The sequence below is a fragment of the Salmo salar genome, chromosome ssa02, assembly GCF_905237065.1.
Source record: "Salmo salar chromosome ssa02, Ssal_v3.1, whole genome shotgun sequence".
NCBI lineage: Eukaryota > Metazoa > Chordata > Actinopteri > Salmoniformes > Salmonidae > Salmo > Salmo salar.
In genome coordinates, this window is record NC_059443.1 from 88,872,516 (window position 1) to 88,887,159 (window position 14,644).

The following is a 14,644-nucleotide window of genomic DNA, read 5'->3' on the forward strand; positions in this document are numbered from 1 at the left end:
CATTTAATTATATATTTACGTTGTTTGTCAGCTAGCTGGTTTGCTAAGTTAGCTTAGAACTAGGCTAGTCGCTAATGCTAGCTAGCTAACATCCCCAACCATGAGTTCACTAAGTTTCTCTCCTCTTGCTAAAGAAGATGAGGCTGTAACAATACAAAAACAAGTAGAGGGTGAGGCTGTTATAGTGAAAGAAGAAGAGAAAGACGTTTCAGTGAAAGAAGAGGAGGAAGAGAAAGAGGAGGATGCAGTTTTTGGAGTGAAAGAGGAGGAGGGGGAGATGACTGTCACATTGGAGGAAGAAGAGGAGGTTGGAGATCTGTTTAACACCAGTAAGTACCGTCTCTGCAGTCGTTGAACCAATATGCAGTAAAGGGGTTCTACACTTTAATGTTGTTCTCTAGGAATGGCTGAAGCTACACTGTAACGTGTAGAACATCAAGAGTGGACCATCAACAAAACGTTAACAATTGATCAAATGCATCCAATGACAATGCCTGAAATACTGTAGTCCTCAATATCTCCTATTAGATTAGCCCAAGATGTTCTCTTAAAGGGGCAATCAGCAGTTGTTACATCCATTTAGGGACTTATACATTAATGATATGTACCCATTGTTATTTTAAGAATTCACTTATAAATGCCTCATGAGCTTAGTGTTACGCACGCCTCTAGAAAGAGGGAACGCAACACCCTGCTACAACTCAACTCTCCTTGTTGTGAATAAGGTAGGGAAGTGTAGGTGTGAACAAGTATGACGAATAGGCAGAGAATACCGTTTACAGGGAATTTATTCCTTTGCACGGTAAGTTTGGGAAAAAGGGGCTGGACGGAACCAAAGCAAAGAAAGTAAATATCAAAGCCCCCTCTCCTACCTTACCTGACTACCCACTACTTACCTATCTAGCACCACCTGGTGCACTAACCAAAATACAGGGGATGGTCCGCCCAGGTCTTTCGTAGTGTGCATAGACAGCAAACTACTACGGGTATATGTATGCCCGCGGGCCTCTTGCCTAAACACTCCCTAGGTGCCTTCCCCTTCCCCCCTGGGAACAAATGAAACAGAATTACACAAATGTAAGTCAATAATCAAAACACTGCATCCTATTGACACACACAACCAATCAGCTCCCTCAGCAACAACGGACACAGTACATACCAAAATTCTTGGAAACAACCAACATGCTATAACCCTCAGACATTAGCCTTGTCTCTCAGCAATCATCTCCCTTCTGAGCAACAGAACTGGGGCTTATATAGCTTCAGAAGAAGTTAGTAATTGGAGACAGCTGCGTCCTGATGGGGGGGCGGGGTCAGCTCTCCAAACAATCAATGTTGATTGACCAATCAGCTGCTCGTTGAGAACTTCAGGAATCCATCTCCTGAAATACATACATGATAATACACAAACCACAACAGAAACTGGGGAAACGTAACACGCCCAACACAAAAAATGCAAACATACAGTTTGCAATAACAAAAATCAACGCTTCCCCAGTTACTAAACCCGTGATAGAGCGTCGGCAACCACATTTGCCGAGCCCTTCACATAGGCTATCTGTACATTATATCCTTGTACAATCAGAGCCCACCGCATAAGGCGGCGGTTCTGATTGTACATTTGCTTTAAGAACACCAAAGGATTATGGTCCGTGAAGACCATTACAGGCAAGGCACTGGAACCCACATATACCTCAAAGAACTGTAATGCTAGCAATAAAGCCAGCGTTTCCTGTTCAATTGTGGAGTACCTTGACTGACACGAGTTGAACTTACGGGAGAAGAAACTGACGGGTCGATCCACTCCATCTTCATCTTCCTGCAAGAGAACCGCACCCACCCCCACTATACTAGCGTCTACCTCCAACTTAAAAGGTTTGTCAAAGTTGGGGCGGCAAGCACTGGGGCACTACAAAGTAGCGCTTTAGCGGACTCAAAAGCATAGTTACAGTCCTGGGACCACTTAAATGGTACCTTCGGACTAAGCAGAGATGAAAGGGGAGCTACTACCGTCGAGAAATTCTTACAGAAAGTACGATAGTAACCTACCATCCCCAGGAATCTGCGCAACTGGCAGCGAGTCGTGGGAGCAGGAAAAGCAACAATTGCTTCCACTTTGCCAGTTACTGGGCGCACTTGACCTCGTCCCACTTGTTTCCCTAAGTAAGTCACTGTAGCCTTCCCAAACTCACACTTGGCCAAATTGAGGGTTGAAGAAGCATTCGCCAACCGCTGAAACACACTTTTCAAGGTGGCGAAATGATCAGCCCAAGTAGACGAATGTATTACCACATCGTCAAGATAAGCAGTACAATTTGGTACATCGGCAAAAACAATGTTAACTAACCGCTGAAAAGTAGCAGGTGCTTTACACATTCCAAAGGGCATCACAGAATATTGTACGAAGTTATCTGGCGTAATGAAAGCCGAGATGTCAGAAGCTCGAGAGGTCAAAGGCACCTGCCAATAACCTTTTAGCAAATCTAATTTACTAACGTAAGCAGCAGAGCCAATTCTATCAATGCAGTCATCTAAGCGAGGTAGAGGAAAAGAATCAGACTTTGTAACGGCATTTACTCGACGATAGTCCGTACATAAGCGAGACGTACCGTCAGGCTTAGGAACAAGAATACACGGGGAACTCCAGGAGCTGTTACTGGGTTTTGCCATGTCATTCTGTAATAAATAAGCTACCTCACTTTTCATTACCTCCCTTTTCTTTGCATTAACCCGGTACGGATGCTGACTTATAGGAACAGCGTCCCCCACATCCACGTCATGTTCCAAGATGGACGTGCGACTTGGAACATCCTGAAACACAGTGAGAAAACTGTTTATCAATAAGATAAGATCCTTAGTTTGGTCTTTATCCAAATGTTCCATTTGAGATGGTAACTTTTTCAGCATCTCTGAATTACATAAGCGTTCACACTGCTGTAACGTATGGCGTAACTCCAACCCATCCTCCTTATCCTCCTCTAGATACCAGCCAGGCTTCAGCACCACCGCAGCCACACTGGAAACGGCGGGCTGGACAGGCTTTCTTGAGGAGCTGTTGGGAGAATCACGCATATAATATGCTTTCAGCATGTTAACATGACACATTCGGGAAGAACGCCTCCGATCTGGGGTCTTTATCACATAATTGGTGTCACTGAGTTTCTTTTCCACAAGATATGGTCCAGAAAAACGTGCTGACAGAGATGAGCCAGGGATTGGCAACAAAACTAAAACTTGATCACCTGGTGCAAAAGAACGGCCAACAGCCTTTTTGTCATAATGCAACTTCATGCGTTTTTTGAGTAGAGGAGAGAGACTTTTGGGCTAATGCACCTGCAGCGTGCAGTCTCTCCCGCATCTTACTGACATAATCCAACACATTTTTAGGGGCGCTACTGGGTGTAGGAGATAAGATATGCTCCTTCAAAACCTTTAGCGGACCCCGTGGGGTGTGTCCAAACACAAGGTCAGCAGGGCTGAACCCTAAGGACTCTTGTATTGTTTCCCTAATAGCAAATAAGACAAACGGCACCCCCTCATCCCAATCAGTACTGGTATCCATGCAATACTTGCGTAGCATTGCCTTCAGCGTCTGATGCCAGCGTTCGAGAGCCCCTTGACTCTCTGGATGATACGGACTGGAGACCTGATGGGAAATACACAGCGTCTTTAACACACTAGAGAACAGCTTTGACATAAAGTTGGATCCCTGGTCAGTTTGGATTACTTTAGGGAGTCCAAACGTAGAGAAGAACTTCACTAATGCCTTCACCACAGTCTTAGCCGTTATTGTCCGTAGAGGAATAGCCTCTGGGTATCGAGTAGCACTGCACATTATTGTTAGTAAGAACTGGTTACCTGACCTGGTTTTCGGCAATGGACCTACACAATCAATTATCACTTTTTCAAACGGTTCCCCCACCACAGGAATCGGGCAGAGCGGCGCACGTGGAACTGTTTGATTCGCTTTCCCAGTGAGTTGACATACGTGGCATGTCTTACAGAATTGGACAACGTCAGACTTCAAACCTGGCCAAAAAAATGTCGAAGGACTCGGTTATAAGTCTTCGTGATCCCTAAGTGTCCGGACCACGCCTGGTCATGGGCGAGTGACAGCACCTGCTGTCGGAATGGTGTAGGAACAACCACTTGACACACTTCACTCCAGTCACTAACGGTGTCATGAGCTGCCCATTTACGCATCAAAACTCCTGCTTCCATAAAGTAGGCAGTCTCTTTAGTTTTAGCTTCCTCAATGGAAGTTACCGAAGCAAAACACTTGCGAAGACTGATGTCTCCCTTTTGACATTCAATCACCTTCTCGGGGGTGACAGTCAAAAGAATGTCATGTAATTGGGGCGCGATTTCACTTCCCCTGGGCTGTTTGTCAGAGGTGATCAGCTTCTTAGAGGTAGTACACAACCCATCCTCTTGATCAACTTCTTTAAACAAAACAGTTTTTGACAAATCTATCACGTCACCCATTTGTCTTGCCTGAGCACGAGTGACAGCACAAGCGGGGAACACATGGGGATAACTCTGTGCCAACTCATTGGAGAGAGAGTGGTCACTTTTATCCAACACTTCCAATACGGGTACTACCTTTCCTCCAGCAATATCGTTACCCATTATAAAGGTCACACCTTCTACTGGCAACTTAGGACGTACCCCTACTCTGAATATTCCACTGATTAACTCAGAGTGTACATTCACAAAGTGCAACGGCACTGGGACAAAACCCATTTCAATACCCTGAACTAACACACTGGAACCACAGTATGTATTGTCGGATAAGGGCAACACATCAAACAATATAAATGACTGCGCCGCCCCTGTATCTCTAAGGATTTTAACAGGGCGCTGAGATGCTTCGTCATTCGCTATGGACACAAACCCCTCAAAAATGAACGGTTCGTAACTGCGGTCGGGTACTGAGACTTTCAAACTACATTTACTCTGAGGCACCTGTTTTGTTTCAGACCTCACAACAGTACGAATTAGCCCAACACCTGTTGGCGGCTTGGCATGAAAAGGCATCCCTTGTTTGCGTTTTAGTAGGAAGCAATCATTAATCACATGTCCCACTTTATGACAATAGAAACAGGGACGCTCATTTTTCTGGCGTGCTTGATATACTGTGGGCCGACTGGGACTAAAAGTAGGCAACTCAGTAGCTCTACTCTCAGTATGAGCCGAAAACACACTCTTGTGCGTCAACACAAACTCGTCTGCCAACACAGACGCTTCTGACAGGGAGGATACTTTCTGTTCATTTAGGTATACTACAATGCGTTCGGGTAAGCAATTTTAAACTCTTCCAACAAAATTAACTCCCGGAGAGAGTTGAAATCAGTTACCTTACTAGCAGCATGCCATTTATCAAACAGATTTCCCTTGTCTCTACCAAATTCCACATAAGTCTTACTAGGAGACTTTCTATGAGACCTAAATCTCTGTCGGTATGCCTCAGGCACAAGCTCATAAGCACGAAGAACGGTAGCTTTGACCACTTCATAGTTCAAACTATCTTCCAAAGGTAGCGCTGATAAAACCTCTTGGGCTTTTCCAGTTAATTTACACTGAAGTAATAAGCACCATACTTCTTCAGGCCATTTCAAGGCTACGGCTATACGTTCAAACACACAAAAATAGGAGTCAACCTCTGATTCTCTAAACAAAGGTACTAAGGCAATCTGCCTACTAATGTCAAACGTGTTGGAAGCTCCAGCTGGTGAGGACGACTCACTAACAGGCACAGTAGGAACAAAGGCTAGCCTCGCTGTCTCTGCCTCCAATTCCATTTGGCGCATTTTGAAATCCATCTGCCGCTGTTCTCTTTCTGCCTCTATTTTACAGATTTCCAACTGCCGCTGTTCTCTTTCTTTTTCAGCCTCTATTTTACAGATTTCTAACTGGAGATTTTCTCGCCTAATTTGGGCTCTCTCTTCCGCTTCCAGTTGAAACTGTATAGAACGGACATCCCTTCTGGCATCACCAGTTGACAGTGGGGAGAGCGGATCAAAACGGGGCAATGTGGCTGGAGCTTTAGCCTCGCCTTCGGTCTCAGAAACCGACGGGCTTACAGGAGCAGCAACATCCCCTACAGGGGTAGTAGGTTCAGGCAGCGGTAACACAAGCACCTGCTCTTCTAACAATACATTTAACACTAGTTTCTTAACCTCCGCCTTAACTAATTTGTGCGAAATAGACAATGAATAATGGTCAGCCAAGGTCATTAAATCACTTTTACGACACTTATTAAACACCTCCCACGACGGGTTATCCAAAAAGGATTGTACATCAAAAGTAGCCATTGTAAACTACTACACCAAACACAAGAGCCAACAAATAGCTAATGCTATGACGCTCAACACTGAACTAACCACAAACTAAACTAGTCACCCATACTCACAAATCACAGAAATCTCAGTGCAGCAGGGTCCGGGGGGGGTTTAATGGTATCCCGGATGAGCCCCCATTATGTTACGCACGCCTCTAGAAAGAGGGAACGCAACACCCTGCTACAACTCAACTCTCCTTGTTGTGAATAAGGTAGGGAAGTGTAGGTGTGAACAAGTATGACGAATAGGCAGAGAATACCGTTAACAGGGAATTTATTCCTTCACGTGATAAGGTTTGGGAAAAAGGGGCTGGACGGAACCAAAGCAAAGAAAGTAAATATCAAAGCCCCTCTCCTACCTTACCTGACTACCCACTACTTACCTATCTAGCACCACCTGGTGCACTAACCAAAATACAGGGGATGGTCCGCCCAGGTCTTTCCTAGTGTGCATAGACAGCAAACTACTACGGGTATATGTATGCCCGCGGGCCTCTTGCCTAAACACTCCCTAGGTGCCTTCCCCTTCCCCCCTGGGAACAAATGAAACAGAATTACACAAATGTAAGTCAATAATCAAAACACTGCATCCTATTGACACACACAACCAATCAGCTCCCTCAGCAACAACGGACACAGTACATACCAAAATTCTTGGAAACAACCAACATGCTATAACCCTCAGCCATTAGCCTTGTCTCTCAGCAATCATCTCCCTTCTGAGCAACAGAACTGGGGCTTATATAGCTTCAGAAGAAGTTAGTAATTGGAGACAGCTGCGTCCTGAGGAGGGGGGGCGGGGTCAGCTCTCCAAACAATCAATGTTGATTGACCAATCAGCTGCTCGTTGAGAACTTCAGGAATCCATCTCCTGAAATACATACATGATAATACACAAACCACAACAGAAACTGGGGAACGTAACACTTAGTTCAACTGTCGTACCCCATCAGAACCCAAAATATAAGCTTTTTTTACTCCAATGGTTGTCAGTAAATATAAACAAACACTGTATATCCTCAAAACATGGTTAAAACTATAATGTTGATATCATGGATGGTTACATTTCTCCAGCCCCATCCCTCAGCTTTTTACCGAAACGGGCAGGGAGTACGCTTTGTTATTGTTTCTACTGCTGATTTCTGCCCCCGTTACTCCTCAAGGTCCAAGGACTGTATGTTATTTTCAGAGGTAGACTGGCTCTGGCAGCTAAAATAGTCAAATATTCCATCTAAATGTGAATCGATTCTCAATTGCGATACGTTTCTAGAAACATAAATCGCTGTACTTTCATATCACATCAAAATAATTTCACATAATACTTTCATATCACATCAAAATAGGTAACCAGTTGCGATGCCCCAAACGGTAAACCAAATTCATTTCTCGTCATTTCTCCTTCCTTCAGGATTCTTTTTCTTCTTTGGACTTTATATGGCGGTTGGCAACCAACTTTAAGGTGCATTACCACCACTAACTGGACTGGAGTGTGGACCTCAGTTCATCTTTCAATCACCCACGTGTGTATATACCAAGACAGTCATGAAGAGGGCACAACAAAACCTTTTCCGCCTCGGGAGACTGAAAAGATTTGGCATGGGTCCCCACATCCTCAAAAGGTAGTACAGCTGCACCATCGAGAGCATCCTGACTGGTTGCATCACCGCCTGGTATGGCAACTGCTCGGCATCTGACCGTAAGGCGCTACAGAGGGTCGTGCAAACGGCCCAGTACATCTCTGTGGCCAAGCTTCCTGCCATCCAGGACCTATATACTAGGCGGTGTCAGAGGAAAGCACACAATATTGTCAGAGACTCCAGTCACCTAAGTTATAGACTGTTTTCTTTGCTACCGCACGACAAGCGGTACCGGAGCGCCAAGTCTAGGACCAAAAGCCTCCTCAACAGCTTCTACCCCCAAGCCATAAGACTGCTGAACAATTCATAAAATCTCCACCGGACAATTTACATTGACCCCCCCCACCCCCCTCCCTTTTGTGCACTGCTGCTACTCGCTGGTTGTTTGTTACCTATGCATTGTCACTACGCCCCCACCTTCATGTACAGATTACCTCAACTAGCCTGTACCCCCACACACTGACTCGGTACCGGTGCCCCCTGTATATAGCCTCGTTATTGTTATTCTCATTGTGTTACTTTTATTATTACTTTTTATTTTAGTCTACTTGGTAAATATTTTCTTCTTCTTGAACTGCACTGTTGATTAAGGGCTTGTAAGTAAAGCATTTCACGGTAAAGTCTAAGTTGGTGTCTTGACAGATTTGTAAAAAACGGTTTATCATAAAACACTATATATGTATTTTTAAATGTTGCTGACACCCCTCCCCAGAGGTGTCTCATTATTGGGATTCATTGCTGATTCCTACCTGTAGCTCACTATGAGGTGTCTAGTGATACAGGTTAAGGGCCCTGTTGGAGATTGGTGGTTGGTAGCGAAGTCGAGGGAACAAGCAGGGTTGGACACGGCCATGTTATTATCCCACACACAGTCTCTGTGGTTCATATGAACCCCATTCCTGGGAATTAGATTTGATTACAAATCTCCCCTGTGTGTTACCACAGAAGGGTTCCGTCTGTCCCATTCCCAGCTAGGTTACGAGGCGCTTTGTCACCAGTACCTATGACTGGTTGATAGGGGAGTGGTTTCAGTCTGTCCCATTCCCAGCTAGGTTACGAGGCGCTTTGTCACCAGTACCTATGACTGGTTGATAGGGGAAACCTCCATGCTTATTATAGAAAAAGAAATTTACTCGAACTATGTATCATTTTTTGTCTCCTTATGTTACGCTGGGAAAACTATTTTCGTGGGTACAGAAATACTAAATAATTTCAGAGTTTGCTAAATCCAATGGTTTTTAACTAAGAGTCATCTTGTAATCCAAGATGGCGTAGCATTAAGACGTGTTTGTTGTAAATGTTCTGTTTTTTTAGTCTTTTTTTGTATATATTGCAATCCTTTTCCATTTTTTCCCATAAATGAAATATACCTTCCGGCAACACATCTCACCCAATGTGATACGGATCTGCTATTTTTTAGACCTTATAGCTAGAACCTCCATCAGAAGCTAGCAATCAGAAGCTAACCAGCTAATTAGCTACTAGCTATTTAGTCATTGTTAGCCACTGCTAGCGGCCTTTACCCTCTGCTCAGGCACCAGCCGCTTTTAGCCTGGATTATACCTGCCAGTCTGCACAGCGCGATATCAACCCTGAGCATATCGGACTGTTTTTCTCCACTACATCACCATATTCCTGCCGTAAGCTCTGGACCATTACACCGGATAATCACAGCTAGCTAGCTGCCACCGAGTGGCCCAGTCCCGAAGCCAGCCTTGAGCCAGGCCCATCTCCCGGCCTGCTCAGTGGACCCTATGATCACTCGGCTACACAGCTGATGCCTCCCAGACTCTTCACTAAGACGACTAGAAGCCACTACATCACCGGATTCCTGCTGTAAGCTCTGGACCTTTGCACCAGAGTGGCTATAGTGGCTAACGCCCTTGTCCTGAAGCTAGCACCAGTTAGCCTCGATCCAGGTGTATCTCCCGGCTAGCAAACAAAATTACTCCAGCTACAATACCTCTTTTGCCAATTGGCCTGGACCCTTTCTCAACACGGAGCCCCGCCGATCCATCACGACTGGTCTGCCGACGTAATTCTGTCCGATGTGCCCTCAACCGGCCTTTGCAGGACGTCGGTGACACCCTTGTCCCGAAGTTTGCACCAGTTAGCCTCGAGCCAGGCGCATCTCCCGGCTAGCGTAGTAATGACTACCTAACTGCTTCCCTGGTTCATATATTCCTGTTTACTGGACACTATGATCACTTGGCTACATAGCTGATGCCTGCTGGACTGTTCATTAATCACGGATCTCCATTTTATTTATTTTGTTTATCTGTCGGCCCCAGCCTCGAACTCAGGCCCTGTGTGTAGTTAACTGACCCTCTCTGCCCATTCATCACCATTTTACCTGTTGTTGTTGTCTTACCCGTTGTTGTCTTAGCTAGCTCTACCAATCAACACCTGTGATTGCATTATGCCTCGCTTTATGTCTCTCTAATGTCAATATGCCTTGTATACTGTTGTTTAGGGTAGTAATCATTGTTTTATTTTACTGCGGAGCCCCTAGTCCCACTCAACATGGCTCAGAGAGATCTTTTGTCCCACCTCCCACACATGCGGTGACCTCACCTAGCATAACTGGTTCCTCCAGAGATGCAACCTCTCTTATCGTCACTCAATGCCTAGGTTTATCTCCACTGTACCCGCACCCTACCATACCCCTGTCTGTACATTATGCCTTGAAACTATCCTACCACCCCCAGAATTTTGCTCCTTTTATTCTCTGTTCCCAACGCACTATTCGACCAATTCTGATAGCCTTTAGCCATACCCTCATCCTACTCCTCTGTTCCTCGGGTGATGTAGAGGTTAACCCAGGCCCTGCGTGTCCCCAGGCACTCTCATTTGTTGACTTCTGTAATCGAAAAAGCCTTGGTTTCATGCATGTTAACATCAGAAGCCTCCTCCCTAAGTTTGTTTTACTCACTGCTTTAGCGCACTCCGCCAACCTTAATGTCCTTGCCGTGTCTGAATCCTGGCTTAGGAAGGCAACCAAAAATTCTGAAATTTCCATCCCCAACCACAACATTTTCCATCAAGATAGAACTGTCAAAAAGAGAGGAGTTGCAATCTACTGCAGAGATGGCCTGCAAAGTTCTGTCATACTTCCCAGGTCCATGCCCAAACAGTTCGAGCTTCTAATTTTAAAAATTAATCTCTCCAGAAATAAGTCTCTCACTGTTGCCGCATGTTATAGACCTCCCTCAGCTCCCAGCTGTGCCCTGGACACCATATGTGAATTGATTGCCCCCTATCTATCTTCAGAGTTCGTTCTATTAGGTGACCTAACCTGGGATATGCTTAACACCCCGGCCATCCTACAATCCAAACTAGATGCCCTCAATCTCACACAAATTATCAAGGAACCCACCAGGTACAACCCTAAATCCGTAAACATGGGCACCCTCGCTGATATTATCCTGACCAACTTGCCCTCCAAATACACCTCTGCTGTTTTCAATCAGGATCTCAGCGATCATTGCCTGCATCCGTTATGGGTCCGCGGTCAATCGACCACCCCTCATCACTGTCAAACGCTCCCTAAAACACTTCTGCAAGCAGGCCTTTCTAATTGACCTGGCCCTGGTATCCTGGAAGGATTTTGACCTCATCCCGTCAGTAGAGGATGCCTGGTTGTTCTTTAAAAGTAATTTCCTCACCATCTTAAATAAGCATGCCCCTTTCAAAAAATGTAGAACTAAGAACAGATATAGCCCATGGTTCACTCCAGACATGACTGCCCTCGACCAGCACAAAAACATCCTGTGGCGTACTACACTAGCATCGAATAGTCCCCGCGATATGCAACTTTTCAGAGAAGTCAGGAACCAATACACACAGTCAGTTAGGAAAGCAAAGGCTAGCTTTTTCAAACAGAAATTTGCATCCTGTAGCTCTAACTCCAAAAAGTTCTGGGACACTGTAAAGTCCATGGAGAATAAGAGCACCTCATCCCAGCTGCCCACTGCACTGAGGCTAGGAAACACTGTCACCATCGATAACTCCACGATAATCGAGAATTTCAAGAAGCATTTCTCTACGGCTGGCCATGCTTTCCTCCTGGCTACCCCAACCTCGGCCAACAGCACCGCACCCCCCGCAGCTACTTGCCCAAGCCTCCCCCATTTCTCCTTCACCCAAATCCAGATAGCTGATTTTCTGAAAGAGTTGCAAAACCTGGACCCGTACAAATCAGCTGGGCTAGACAATCTGGACCCTCTCTTTCTAAAATTATCCGCCGCCATTGTTGCAACCCCTATTACTAGTCTGTTCAACCTCTCTTTCGTATCGTCCGAGATTCCTAAAGATTGGAACGCTTCTGCGGTCATCCCCCTCTTCAAAGGGGGTGACACTCTAGACCCAAACTGTTACAGACCTATATCCATCCTGCCCTGCCTTTTCTAAAGTCTAAGAAAGCCAAGTTAACAAACAGATCACTGACCATTTCGAATCCCACCGTACCTCCTCCGCTGTGCAATCCGGTTTCCGAGCTGGTCACGGGTGCACCTCAGCCACGCTCAAGGTACTAAACGATATCATAACCGCCATCGATAAAAGACAGTACTGTGCAGCCGTCTTCATCGACCTGGCCAAGGCTTTCGACTCTGTCAATCACCGTATTCTTATCGGCAGACTCAACAGCCTTGCTTTCTCAAATGACTGACTCTCCTGGTTCACCAACTACTTCTCAGATAGAGTTAAGTATGTCAAATCGGAGGGCCTGTTGTCCGGACCTCTGGCAGTCTCTATGGGGGTACCACAGTGTTCAATTCTCGGACCGACTCTTTTCTCTGTATATACCAACGATGTTGCTCTTGCTGCGGGGTGATTCCTGGATCCACCTCTACGCAGACGACACCATTCTGTATACATCTGGCACTTCTTTGGACACTGTGTTAACAAACCTCCAAACGAGCTTCAATGCCATAGAACACTCCTTCCGTGGCCTCCAACTGCTCTTAAACGCTAGTAAAACTAAATGTTTGCTCTTCAACCGATCGCTGCCCGCACCCGCCCTTCCAGCATCACTACTCTGGATGGTACTGACTTAGAATATGTGGACAACTATAAATACCTATGTGTCTGGTTAGACTATTAACTCTCCTTCCAGAGTAATATTAAACATCTCCAATCCAAAATTAAATCTAGAATTGGCTTCTTATTTTGCAACAAAGCCTCCTTCACTCACGCTGCCAAACATACCCTCGTAAAATTGATTATCCTACCGCTCTTTGCGACCTGTATGCTCTCGTCGGCTAGCCCTTGCTACATATTTGTCGCCAAACCCACTGGCTCCAGGTCATCTATAAGTCTTTGCTAGGACGCCTTAACTCAGCTCACTGGTCACCATAGCAACACCCACCCATTGCACGCGCTCCAGGAGGTATATCTCACTGGTCATCCCCAAAGCCAACACATTCTTTGGCCGCCTTTCCTTCCAGTTCTCTGCTGCCAATGACTGCAACGAATTGCAAAAATCGCTGAAGTTGGAGACTTATATCTACCTCACTAACTTTAAGCATCAGCTATCTGAGCAGTTTACCGATCGCTGCAGCTGTACACAGCCCATCCAACTGCCTACCTCATCCCCATGTTTTTATTTACTTTTTTTGCCCAGTATTTCTACTTGCACATCATCATCTGCACATCTATCACTCCAGTGTTAATTTGCTAAATTGTAATTACTTCGCTACTATGGCCTATTTATTGCCTTACCTCCTTACTCCATTTGCACACACTGTATATAGATTTTTCTATTGTGTTATTGACTGTACGTTTGTTTATCCCACGTGTAACTCTGTTGTTTTGTCCCACTGCTATGCTTTATCTTGGCCAGGTCGCAGTTGTAAATGAGAACTTGTTCTCGACTGGCCTACCTGGTTAAATAAAGGTGAAATTAAAAATCAAATCTTAACTTTTATTGACAACACCCGAATGGATACTGTCATTAACGCAGTTCTTCAATAATTACACATAATTCATAATACTTTAGCAAACATTATTTTAAACAGGACATTCAAACAAGCCTTACAATTATAATCCAAAGTATTGTGAAATGCACTCATAAGCAACCTGGAAATGGAGGTTACTCCCCTGAGTTTTCCCCCATTCACATTCAGAATACACTGTGAAAAACTAAAATCTTTGCTCACCACTTTTGCTCCAGGCAGATATAGTACATCCATAACGATCGGTTTCCTTATTAGCAGGGAGGAGTTTCTGCAATCAAATTGCCCTTGTGCCACAATTTTAACAAACACGGAAAGGGGCCTATATTGGACACCAAAAGTTGTCTGGCACACTGTTTAGAGTTTCAACAACTTGAATATCTTATTTGTAGCCTACAATCATCTATGTTACTACTACTGTGAAAACAAGACAAAATATGACTATTCTTGCTCATTTTAAGACAATTGTCAAATAATTTTAACATTCATTACAGACGTCAATTGTTGTACCTTTTACAGTGGATTTCCACTGTTGTGGGCCTTTAACCGTCTGTCTGACTTTGTTGTTCACACAGGAGAGATACGGGACTATCGTGGATCCTCTGTGGAGCCTCAGCAACCTCATGATGCTGACAAGGCAGAGAAGAGTCTCTCCAGATCAGAACACCTCAAGAAAGACCTGCAGAGATCCACAGGGAAGAGAACTTACTGCT

At 45.0% G+C, this 14,644-nt stretch overlaps 1 pseudogene; it reads right to left on the bottom strand.

The window, feature by feature from the left end:
- LOC123732690 (zinc finger protein 180-like) overlaps positions 1–14,644 on the bottom strand; it is a 73,772-nt pseudogene that overhangs the window by 41,266 nt on the left and 17,862 nt on the right.